This window comes from Salvelinus fontinalis, chromosome 40 (assembly GCF_029448725.1).
Source record: "Salvelinus fontinalis isolate EN_2023a chromosome 40, ASM2944872v1, whole genome shotgun sequence".
Classification (NCBI taxonomy): domain Eukaryota; kingdom Metazoa; phylum Chordata; class Actinopteri; order Salmoniformes; family Salmonidae; genus Salvelinus; species Salvelinus fontinalis.
Genome location: NC_074704.1, coordinates 5,812,616 through 5,823,503, shown reverse-complemented (window position 1 = coordinate 5,823,503; position 10,888 = coordinate 5,812,616). Strand labels below are relative to the sequence as shown.

The window sequence follows — 10,888 nt, the reverse complement described above, 5'->3', positions numbered from 1 at the left end:
CCCTAACCCTAACCCTAACCCTAACCAACGACGAGACTAACCCTAACCCTAACCCTAACCCTAACCCTAACCCTAACCAACGACGAGACTAACCCTAACCCTAACCCTAACCCTAACCAACGACGAGACTAACCCTAACCCTAACCAACGACGAGACTAACCCTAACCCTAACCAACGACGAGAGTCGTTACAGAAAGCCTTCCACAGGGATGCTGGCCCATGTTAACTCTAATGCTTCCCACAGTTGTGTCAAGTTGGCTGGATGTCCTTTGGGTGCAGTGGAGGCTCCTCGGAGGAGGAAGGGGAGTGTCACGTTCCTGACCTATTTCTGTTAGTTTGTTGTATGTGTTAGTTGGTCAGGACGTGAGTTTGGGTGGGCATTCTATGTTTTCTGTTTCTATGTTGGTTTAGGGTTGCCTGGTATGGCTCTCAATTAGAGGCAGGTGTTTGGCGTTTCCTCTAATTGAGAGTCATATTTAGGTAGGTTGTTTCACAGTGTTCGTTGTGGGTGGTTGTCTCCTGTGTTAGTGTTTGTTGCACCATACGGGACTGTTTCGTGCGTTCTTCGTTTTATGTAGTCATTTTTCCTGTTGTGCGTTCTTCGTGTTTTATGTAAGTTCGTATGTTCAGGTTTGTCTACATTCGTTTTGTTATTTTGTTAATTATTTTAAGTGGTTTCGTTCCGTGTTTTTCCCATCTTGTTTAATTAAAATTAAGTCATTTCAAAACGCTGCGCCTTGGTTCAATCCATGCTCCTCCTCTTCGGATGAAGAGGAGGAGGAACACCGTTACAGAACCACCCACCAAATTACCAGAACCAAGCAGCGTAATACACAGGACTACTGGACTTGGGAGGACGAGCTGGATGGAAAAGGACCTTGGCCTCAACCAGGGGAATATCGCCGCCCCAAAGCTGAGCTGGAGGCAGCGAAAGCAGAGAGGCGGCGATATGAGGAGGCAGCAAGGAAGCAAGGCTGGAGACCGGAGAATCAAGCCAAAAACTGCAGATATGAAGGTACGCGGCTAGCAAGGAAGCCCGAGAAGAAACCCCAAAAATGTATTGGGGGGGGGGGGCTAAGAGGTAGTGGGCCAAGGGCAGGTAGGAAACCTGCGCCCACTTCCCAGGCTAACCGTGGAGAGCGGGAGTACGGGCAGATGCCGTGTTACGCAGTAGAGCGCACGGTGTCTCCTGTACGTGTGCACAGCCCGGTGCGGGTTATTCCACCTCCCCGCATTGGTAGGGCTAGATTGGGCATTGAGCCAGGTGCCATGATGCCGGCTCAACGCGTCTGGTCTCCAGTGCGTCTCCTCGGGCCGGCATACATGGCACCAGCCTTACGCATGGTGTCCCCGGTTCGCCTACATAGCCCGGTGCGGGTTATTCCACCTCCCCGCACTGGTCGGGCGATGGGGAGCATTCAACCAGGTAAGGTTGGGCAGGCTCAATGCTCAAGGGAGCCAGTACGCTTACACGGTCCGGTATTTCCGGCGCCACCTCCTCGCCCTAGCCCAGTACCACCAGTGCCTACACCACGCACCAGGCTTCCAGTGCGTTTTAGGAGCCCTGTTCCTCCTCCACGCACTCTTCCTATGGTGCGTGTCTCCAGTCCAGTGCCTCCAGTTCCGGCACCACGCACTAAGCCACCTGTGCGTCTCCAGAGCCCTGTACACACTGTTCCTTCTCCCCGTACTCGTCCTGATGTGCGTGCCCTCAGTCCGGTGCCACCAGTGCCGGTACCACGCACCAGGCAAATAGTACGCTTTGAGAATCCAGTGTGCCCTGTCCCTGCTCCCCGCACTAGCATGAAGGTGCGTGTCCTTAGCCCGGTGCCTCCAGTTCCGGCACCACGCACCAGGCCTACAGTGCGCCTCAGCCGGCCAGAGTCTGCCGTCTGCACAGCGATGCCTGAACTGCCCGTCTGCCAAGCGCCATCTGAGCCATCAGTCTACCCAGCGCCATCTGAGCCATCCGTCTACCCAGCGCCATCTGAGCCATCCGTCTACCCAGCGCCATCTGAGCCATCCGTCTACCCAGCGCCATCTGAGCCAGCCGTCTGCCCCGAGCCATTAGAGCCGCCCGTCTGTCCCGAGCCGTCAGAGCCGTTCGTCAGTCAGGAGCCGCTAGAGCCATTCGTCAGACAGGATCTGCCAGAGCCGCCAACCAGACAGGATCTGCCAGAGCCGCCAACCAGACAGGATCTGCCAGATCCGCCAGCCAGCCATGTGCAGCCAGATCCGCCAGCCAGCCATGTGCAGCCAGATCCGCCAGCCAGCCATGAGCGTCCAGAGTCGTCAGCCAGCCATGAGCGTCCAGAGCCGTCAGCCAGCCATGAGCGTCCAGAGCCGTCAGCCAGCCATGAGCGTCCAGAGCCGTCAGCCAGCCATGAGCGTCCAGAGCCGTCAGCCAGCCATGAGCGTCCAGAGCCGTCAGCCAGTCATGAGCTGTCCCTCAGCCCAGAGCGGCTATTTATCCGGAACTGCCCCTCAGTCCAGAGCTGTCTCTCTGTCCGGAGCTGCCCTTCAGTCCGGAGTTGCCCCTCTATCCTGAGCTACCTCTCTATCCTGACCTACCTCTCTGTCCTTAGCTATATCTCTGTCCTGAGCTACCTTATCCCGGTGCTGCCCCTTGTCCCGGTGCTGCCCCTTATCTTAAGGTTACCTTTTCAATTTAGGGGGTGTAATATGAGGGTGGTCATTCGTAGGGGGAGACGAAAGCTGGGATTGACTATGGTGGGGTGGGGACCTCGCCCTGAGCCTGAGCCACCACCGTGGTCAGATGCCCACCCAGACCCTCCCCTAAACTTTGTGCTGGTGCGCCCGGAGTTCGCACCTTAAGGGGGCGGGGTTATGTCACGTTCCTGACCTATTTCTGTTAGTTTGTTGTATGTGTTAGTTAGTCAGGACGTGAGTTTGGGTGGGCATTCTATGTTTTCTGTTTCTATGTTGGTTTAGGGTTGCCTGGTATGGCTCTCAATTAGAGGCAGGTGTTTGGCGTTTCCTCTAATTGAGAGTCATATTTAGGTAGGTTGTTTCACAGTGTTCGTTGTGGGTGGTTGTCTCCTGTGTTAGTGTTTGTTGCACCATACGGGACTGTTTCGTGCGTTCTTCGTTTTAATACAAAACCTAGGAGGCTCATGGTTCTCAAGCCCTTCCATAGACTTACACAGTAATTATGACAACTTCCGGAGGACGTCCTCCAACCTATCAGAGCTCTTGCAGCATGAACTGACATGTTGTCCATCCAATGAAAGGATCAGAGAAGGAATATAGTACTGAAAGCATAAGCTACAGCTAGCTAGCACTGCAGTGTATAACATGTGGTGAGTAGTTGACTCAAAGAGAGAAAAATAAAATAGTTGAACAGTTTGGACAAATTAATTTATTCCAAAATTAAGGAAAAGTGAGAGAGAGATTTTGTCACTTATTTTCCACTTTCAGTTTCAGTTACTTAGCTAGCAAATGCAGCTAGCTAGTTTATCCTACTCAAACACTTGGCTCAAACAGATGGATGCTATGTTAGCTAGCTGGCTATGACTATCCAACACATTACTGGAACTCGTCCATGTCAGGGTAAGCTTTTGGTTTGACAAATTTATTGCCACCGGGACCCGCCAATGTAATGGCTAAACTGCTTACTGACTGTACACTGTAACGTTACTGCATGATTGTAGCAGGTTTACTAACGCGTTAGTTCTATTAGCTATGTTGACTATGACATTACTTTAGCTAATATGGTGACAAGGATGTAGGCTGTGTGTAGCAGTTATGGTTTGACTTGGAAAGGTTTTTTCGCCTGGTCACATACAGCTGATGTGTTGTGCATTGAAGTCCAGAAGCAAAGGGTAAAGGTCAGAGGAGGAGAGAAGGAATACAACGTGGCTGTTATGAAAATGAACTGTGTTTACACGTGATCAGGGGTGTATTCATTCCGCTAATTCTATTGACAAACGTTTCTTAAACGGAACAAAACCGTAATGAACATACCTGATTTTGTCCAATAGAATCTCTTGTTTGAAACTGTTTGACTAATGGTTACACCCTATATTTCAGCTAGATGCAGGCAAGAGTGTACAAGGCGGTATTGAATGTGTCACTGTCTGTCACCTCTAATGTTTCTCTTGACCTGTGTGCATCTACATTGTAAACTTTCATTCATAGGCTAGGTTGTAGCTACCTCATGATGGGTAAAGGGAACATCTGAGAATCATGTAGTAGTCTAAACCTATCGCTGTTACATTGAACAGGGTGAATGGAATATGAATGACAGTTGCATGACAGTCATCCAATATGCTCATATTAATAAGGCCATGCTCATGAAAACAAAATGGTCCTCCCTCATATTAAACAGCACTGACCGCCACTGTTTGGGTTGTGGACCATTCTTGGAACACATGGAAAACTGTTGAGCTGAAAAACCCAGCAGCGTTGCAGTTCTTGACACAAACCGGTGCGCCTGGCACCTACTACCATACCCTGTTCAAAAACACTTACATATTTTGTCTTCCCCATTTACCCTCTGAATGGCACACATACGCAATCCATGCCTCAATTGTCTCGAGGCTTAAAAATCCTTATTTAACCTGACTCTCCACCTTCATCTACACTGATTGAAGTGGATTTAACTAGTGACATCAGTAAGGGATCATAGGTTTCACCTGGATTCACCTGGTCAGTCTAAGTCATGGAAGGAGCAGGTGTTCTTAATGTTTTTTATACTCAGTGTATAGCACACCAGATAACCAAGTGCTATTTGCATGTGATGCATTTGCTCTATTGTTTACAGTATGATTTGTATCTTATAGAGAGTAGCTTTAAGGGAATAAAATAGTCACATCTAGATAAAAACGACTGTGAAAAATGAACAGAGCAAATGTGTATTAAAACACTACCTATTCATATATGTATTTATTAATCATCCACATATTTATATTAAGCTTCTACGTCTGTGTACAGGCACGTATTATTTGTAAGACGGAAGATAAAATATATCAGCTTATTGTTAAATTATTATGACGTTCTTTCCAATACAAAAAGTGTAGTAACTATTGTTTCCAAACTGCGTTACCCACTCCAGTCAGCAGATGGCGATATGCGTCTTTCAGGTGATGCTTCTTGTGTGACGTTTAATGGACTGGATGGGACGCTTCTTCAGGAACAACAACACGGCTACTATTTCAACCACCTCGGTAGCTTGCTAGCCAACAAAAAACTGAAAGATTGATTCTTTAGACCATGTTAATGTACATTAGCTAATCTCAGTGTTTTAAACACTTTTCTGTTGATGTATCAACTGGTTAACTTTAACCTAATTTGCTTGTTCATTTTGCAAACGTGTTAAATACACTGAGGTTAGCACTAGGCTAGTCACTAATGCTAACTAGGTAGCTAACATTCCTGACCATGAGCTCCCTATCCCTCCCCTGCTAAAGAAGAGGAGGTCTGCTGGACGGAGAAAGAAGCTCTGGCGCTGAACATTGTCGTGGAAGAAGAAGAGGAGGATATTACAGTGAAAAGAGAGGAAGAAGCTTTCAGAATGATAAAAGAAGAGGAGGATATTACAGTAAAAGGAGAAGAGGATGTTATTGGGAAAGAAGATGATGTTATAGTGAAAAAAGAGAAAGCACCTTTTAGAGAGGAGGAGGATGCTATCTCAATAAAGGTGAAGGAGGAAGACGTCTTGGGAGTGAAAGAGGAGGAGACAGAATATCAGATTAACACCAGTGAGTACTGTCTTAAAAAGGGACACAAACTATGCAGTTGTTGAACTAATGTGTCTTTTAAAGGGACTTCTACTGAAGTTCTACACTTGAATATGTTGTTCAGTACTGTAGGAATTGTTAAAGGGGCCATCTGCCTTTGGTACATATATTTTTGGAACTTTTTTTGTTGAATTCTCCATGTGGTCTACATTAAAGTGCACCTCATCTTTTATTTTACCTTCATTTAACTAGGCAAGTCAGTTAAGAACAAATTCTTATTTTCAACGATGGCCTAGGAACAGTGTGTTAACTGCCTTGTTGAGGGACAAAACGACAGATATTTACTTTGTCAGCTCAGGGATTCGATCTTGCAACCTTTCGGTTACTAGTCCAACGCTCTAACCACTAGGCTACCTGCCGCCAACAGCTTTTAAAATTCAATATTGGTGCACAATTTCTACTTAAAATATCAAAGGGACGTAAAAGGCACCCATTTCGTGGAACAACATTTTTACATTTACATTTTAGAGGCATTTTTAGATATGAATGCCTCTTGATTGTAATAGACGGTCGTAAGATTACAATCTGTTTGATGTCCTCGTTCACACAGGGGAGAGACATGACTATCGTGGATCTTCTGGGGAGCCTCAACAACATCCTGATGCTGACGAGACAGAGAAGAGTCTCTCCAGATCAGAACACCAGATGGTACAGGTTGGTCTGGTCTAGCATACAGCTTGCTCTATCTGGGTCTGGGCTGGGTTTCTGTAAAGCACTTCATGACAACAGTGGCATCAGCATCCATAATGATATGTGTCTGTGTCCCCTCTTCATGGTTACCAGGACAACGCTAGCCCTTCCACCCTCCCGGAGTCCCCGTGTCGTGCCTCTCCCGGTAGCACCTTACTGCTGGGTATGAAGAGGTTGTCTGTGCAGCTGGTGGACTGCAGGAAAACAACAGGGCTGAGTGGAACTGTGAGAGGAGGAGGAGAGAAGAAAGGATCAGATTTGACACATCAAAGTAAGTGCTGTAGTTTAGTTTGAACAAATACAACAGATCTGCCCACTGTTACCAGGACAACCAGCAGAGTTCTGTTAGTTGATATGAAAATAGACTGGTATATTTCCACCACAGTAGACAGTTATGTTAGTTGTGTTAGGTTCTAAGTAAACAGAGTAAAAAAACTCAGGGACGATTAGTTAAGCTTAAACCAAGTTTATTCACCCATTAGGTCATACAGCTGCATGAGACAAGAAACCTATTCACACCAGCACTGGTATTTAACTCTTCCTAGGCGAAGTCTCCTCCTGGTCAGACAATACCTCTCTGTTGCTAGGCAGAACTGTAGTGATGACTGTTCTTTCTCACTTCATCTGACCTCAGCCCGAATTCCTTAATCCTTTTTTAACTCAGAGGTGTCCTGTTGACTCGTACCAGTCTGTGATCCACCCCTCCTTTCCATAGGATCCCTGATGTCTAACAATAACACGTCCTGCCTTCCTCTCTCTCCCTCCGTGACATGATTTAAGGATGTTGGAAGATTATAGGTGTTGTGGAAAAACATTGAGTCGTAACAAAGCGAAGCAATTCCATGGAACAGCTAAATTCTCTAATCCCAAAGCCTTGCCTTTATAGTATTCTGTCTCTACTTGTCGTGTGGAATCTCTATACGAAAATCACTCCTCTACACCTTTCTTTACCATTATCTTTCCATCTCACTTCTTACTTGTTAACACCCACATCTCACAGCTGTCTAGGTTATAATGGTAGCAGGCCCTGGTCATATATGTTCCATTCCTTATATAGTCATTCTGTCTAAGCACTTCAAAGTGGACAGTCTAAATACTGCCTGCTAATATTGGAGTCATGAGTTTTGCTACCACATAGGTCAAAACCCATCAGTTGACATGAAGATAGAGTGGTATATTTCCACCACAGTAGACAGTAGTTCTGTTAGTTGACAGGAAGATAGACTGGTGGATATGGATGTTATTAATATCATAACACTGAAAAAGGATTCTACAAAAGGAAAAGAGAGAAACCAATTGACCATATAAAACCTTAATGAAAGTTAGCTTTGGAGAGAAAGTTTCAAGATGATCTGATGTAAGGACAAAAACAGTTCCTAAGAACATTATGGATGTTACATTGCCTGTCCCAGTCAACCCCCCCTGTCTTTACAAGACTGTAGAACAGGCAAACTAAACTCCATACACTTCAATGTGGTCTGTATTGCTTCATTAACATCTGATCTACTGAACTTGTTAAAAATGTCAAATATATATATTTAAAACAAGCTCCGTACGCCTTTTCAAAAAGCTATGCAATATGATTGAATGAAAAGCATTTCTTGTGAGACTTGGCCTCCATTTCTGTAATGGACAAAATTCATTCAATTTCCTACTTTAACAGGTCAAATAAAGCCCGAACTCCGACATATTGACCTTAAAGAACATGGTTCATTTGGAAATGACTAACTTTATTAAAAAATGTGTAACTGACACCAGTGTGCTGCTAGCAGTTTAGTTTCCTCCACTGGACTCAAACAAGTGATCCTCTGCTTCTCAACACACGTGACCGCTCTCCTTGACAATTAACCTATTGAGCTATACAAAAGGGACCAGTTGGTTAGCTCCATCTGTGTCGTTTCAAGCTCGCTGTGGAGTGAGTTTATGGCACGTTCTCACCTCTGTTACACATGTTCAGGTTGACTTTCTCACGGAATCGACCACATACACTACTAGTCAAAAGTTAGGACACACTACTCATTCAAGTGTTTTTCTTTATTTTTACTATTTTCTACATTGTAGAATAATGGTGAAGACATCAGAACTATGAAATATCACATATGGAATCATTTAGTAGCCAAAAAAGTGTTCAAATTCTTCAAAGTTGGCACCCTTTGCCTTGCACATTCTTGGTATTCTCTCAACCAGCTTCATGGGGAAGTCACCTGGAATGGATTTCAATTAACATATGTGCCCTGTAAAAAGTTCATTTGTGGAATTTATTTCCTTCTTAATGTGTTTGAGCCAATCAGTTGTGTTTTGACATGGTAGGGGTGGTATACAGAAGATAGCCCTATGTGGTAAATGACCAAGTCCATATTTTAAGAACAGATCAAATAGGCAAAGAGAAACGACAGTCCATCAATACTTCAAGACATGAAGGTCAGTCAATCCGGAAAATGTCAAGAACTTTTAAAGTTTCTTCAAGTGCAGTCGCAAAAACCATCAAGCGCTATGATGAAACTGGCTCTCATGAGGACCGCCACAGGAAAGGAAGACCCAGAGTTATCTCTGCTGCAGAGGATAAGTTCATTGGAGTTACCAGCCTCAGAAATTGCAGCCCAAATAAATGCTTCACAGACACACCTCAACATCAACTGTTCAGAGGAGACTGCGTGAATCAGGCCTTCATGGTCGAATTGCTGCAAAGAAACCACTACTAAAGGACACCAATGAGAAGAAAAGCCTTGCTTGGGCCAAGAAACACGAGCAATTAACATTAGACCGGTGGAAATCTGTCCTTTGGTCTGATGAAACCAAATTAGAGATTTTTGGTTCCAACCGCTGTGTCTTTGTGAGATGCAGAGTAGGTGAATTAGAGGATCTCCGCATGTGTGGTTCCCACCGTGAAGCATTACATTTACATTTAAGTCATTTAGCAGACGCTCTTATCCAGAGCGACTTACAAATTGGAGGGGGAGGTGTGAGGGTGCTTTGCTGGTGACACTGTCAGTGATTTATTTAGAAGTCAAGGCACACTTAACCAGGTTGGCTACCACAGCATTCTGCAGCGATACGCCATCCCATCTGGTTTGGGCTTAGTGGGACTATCATTTGTTTTTCAACAGGACAATGACCCAAAACACACCTCCATGCTGTGTAAGGGCTATTTGACCAAGAAGGAGAGTGTTGGAATGCTGCATCAGATGACCTGGCATCCACAATCACCCGACCTCAACACAATTGAGATAGTTTGGGATGAGTTGGACCACAGAGTGAAAGAAAGCAACCAATAAGTGCTCAGCATATGTTGTAACTCCTTCAAGACGGTTGAAAAAAGCATTTCAGGTGAAGCTGGTTGACAGAATGCCAAGAGCGTGCAAAGCTGTCATCAAGGCAAAGGGGGCTACATTGAAGAATCTCAAATATAAAATATATTTCGATTTATTTCACATTATTTGGTTTCTACATGATTCTACATTTGTTATTTCATAGTTTTGATGTCTTCACTATTATTCTACAATGTGGAACATAGCAAAAATAAAGAAAACCCTTGAATGAGTAGGTGTGTCCAAACTTTTGAGTGAACAGAAATATAAATGCCTCCCGAGTGGCGCAGTGTTCTACTGCATCGCAGTGCTAGCTGCGTTACTACCGATTCTGGTTCGATACCCAGCTGTGTCGCAGCTACGACCGGGAGAGCCATGAGGCGACGCACAATTGTCCCAGGGTCATCCGGGTTGGGGGAGGATTTGGCCGGTTGGTCCTTGTCCCATCGAGCTCTAGTGACTCCTGTGGTGGGCCGGACGCATGCACGCTGACGCGGTTGCCAGGTGTACAGTGTTTCCTCCGACACGTTGGTGCGGCTGGCTTCTGGGTTGGCTCTTGACGTTCGCCTCTCCCGAGTCCGTACGGGAGTTGCAGCGATGAGACAAGACTGTAACTACCAATTGACAAAAATTGGGGGGAAAAGGGGGATAAAAAATATTGTTATATATATTTTTCATATACCTCAAATATTTCATTCTTTTTACTTTACCCAAAATATCATGACATTAGTGATTATTCAAAATGTTAAACATTTGTGAACAGCATGTGTCAAACCCTTGAGACAACGGGGAGATGTTACTGAGGTGCTTTGTGTCTGTCTCCAATGTAAAAAACAAGTGTTTGACTTCCACACAAAATTACTTCTTTACTTATTTTAGGTTTTAAGGAAGTGTGTAGGTCGCATTCTGTATCATACAGCTATGAATGTTATATATTTAGAACCACCTGCTTGATAGGAATCCAGTGATGTCTGTGTCTTGAGTGTGATAGAACTGTGTTTTGTGTTCTTACTTCTAAAACAGAGTAAGTAATGTAACTATATTATCAGGAAGCTCTTCAACAGGATTTGTTTTAAAATCACACAAAGATTGTTTTAAATGATGAAATGTTTGAAAGCTGGCCTCAGGTT

General features: G+C 44.9%; 1 pseudogene; it reads left to right on the top strand.

Annotated features, from left to right (window-relative positions):
- Positions 1 to 10,888, top strand: part of LOC129839210 (zinc finger protein 91-like) — a 52,530-nt pseudogene that overhangs the window by 23,811 nt on the left and 17,831 nt on the right.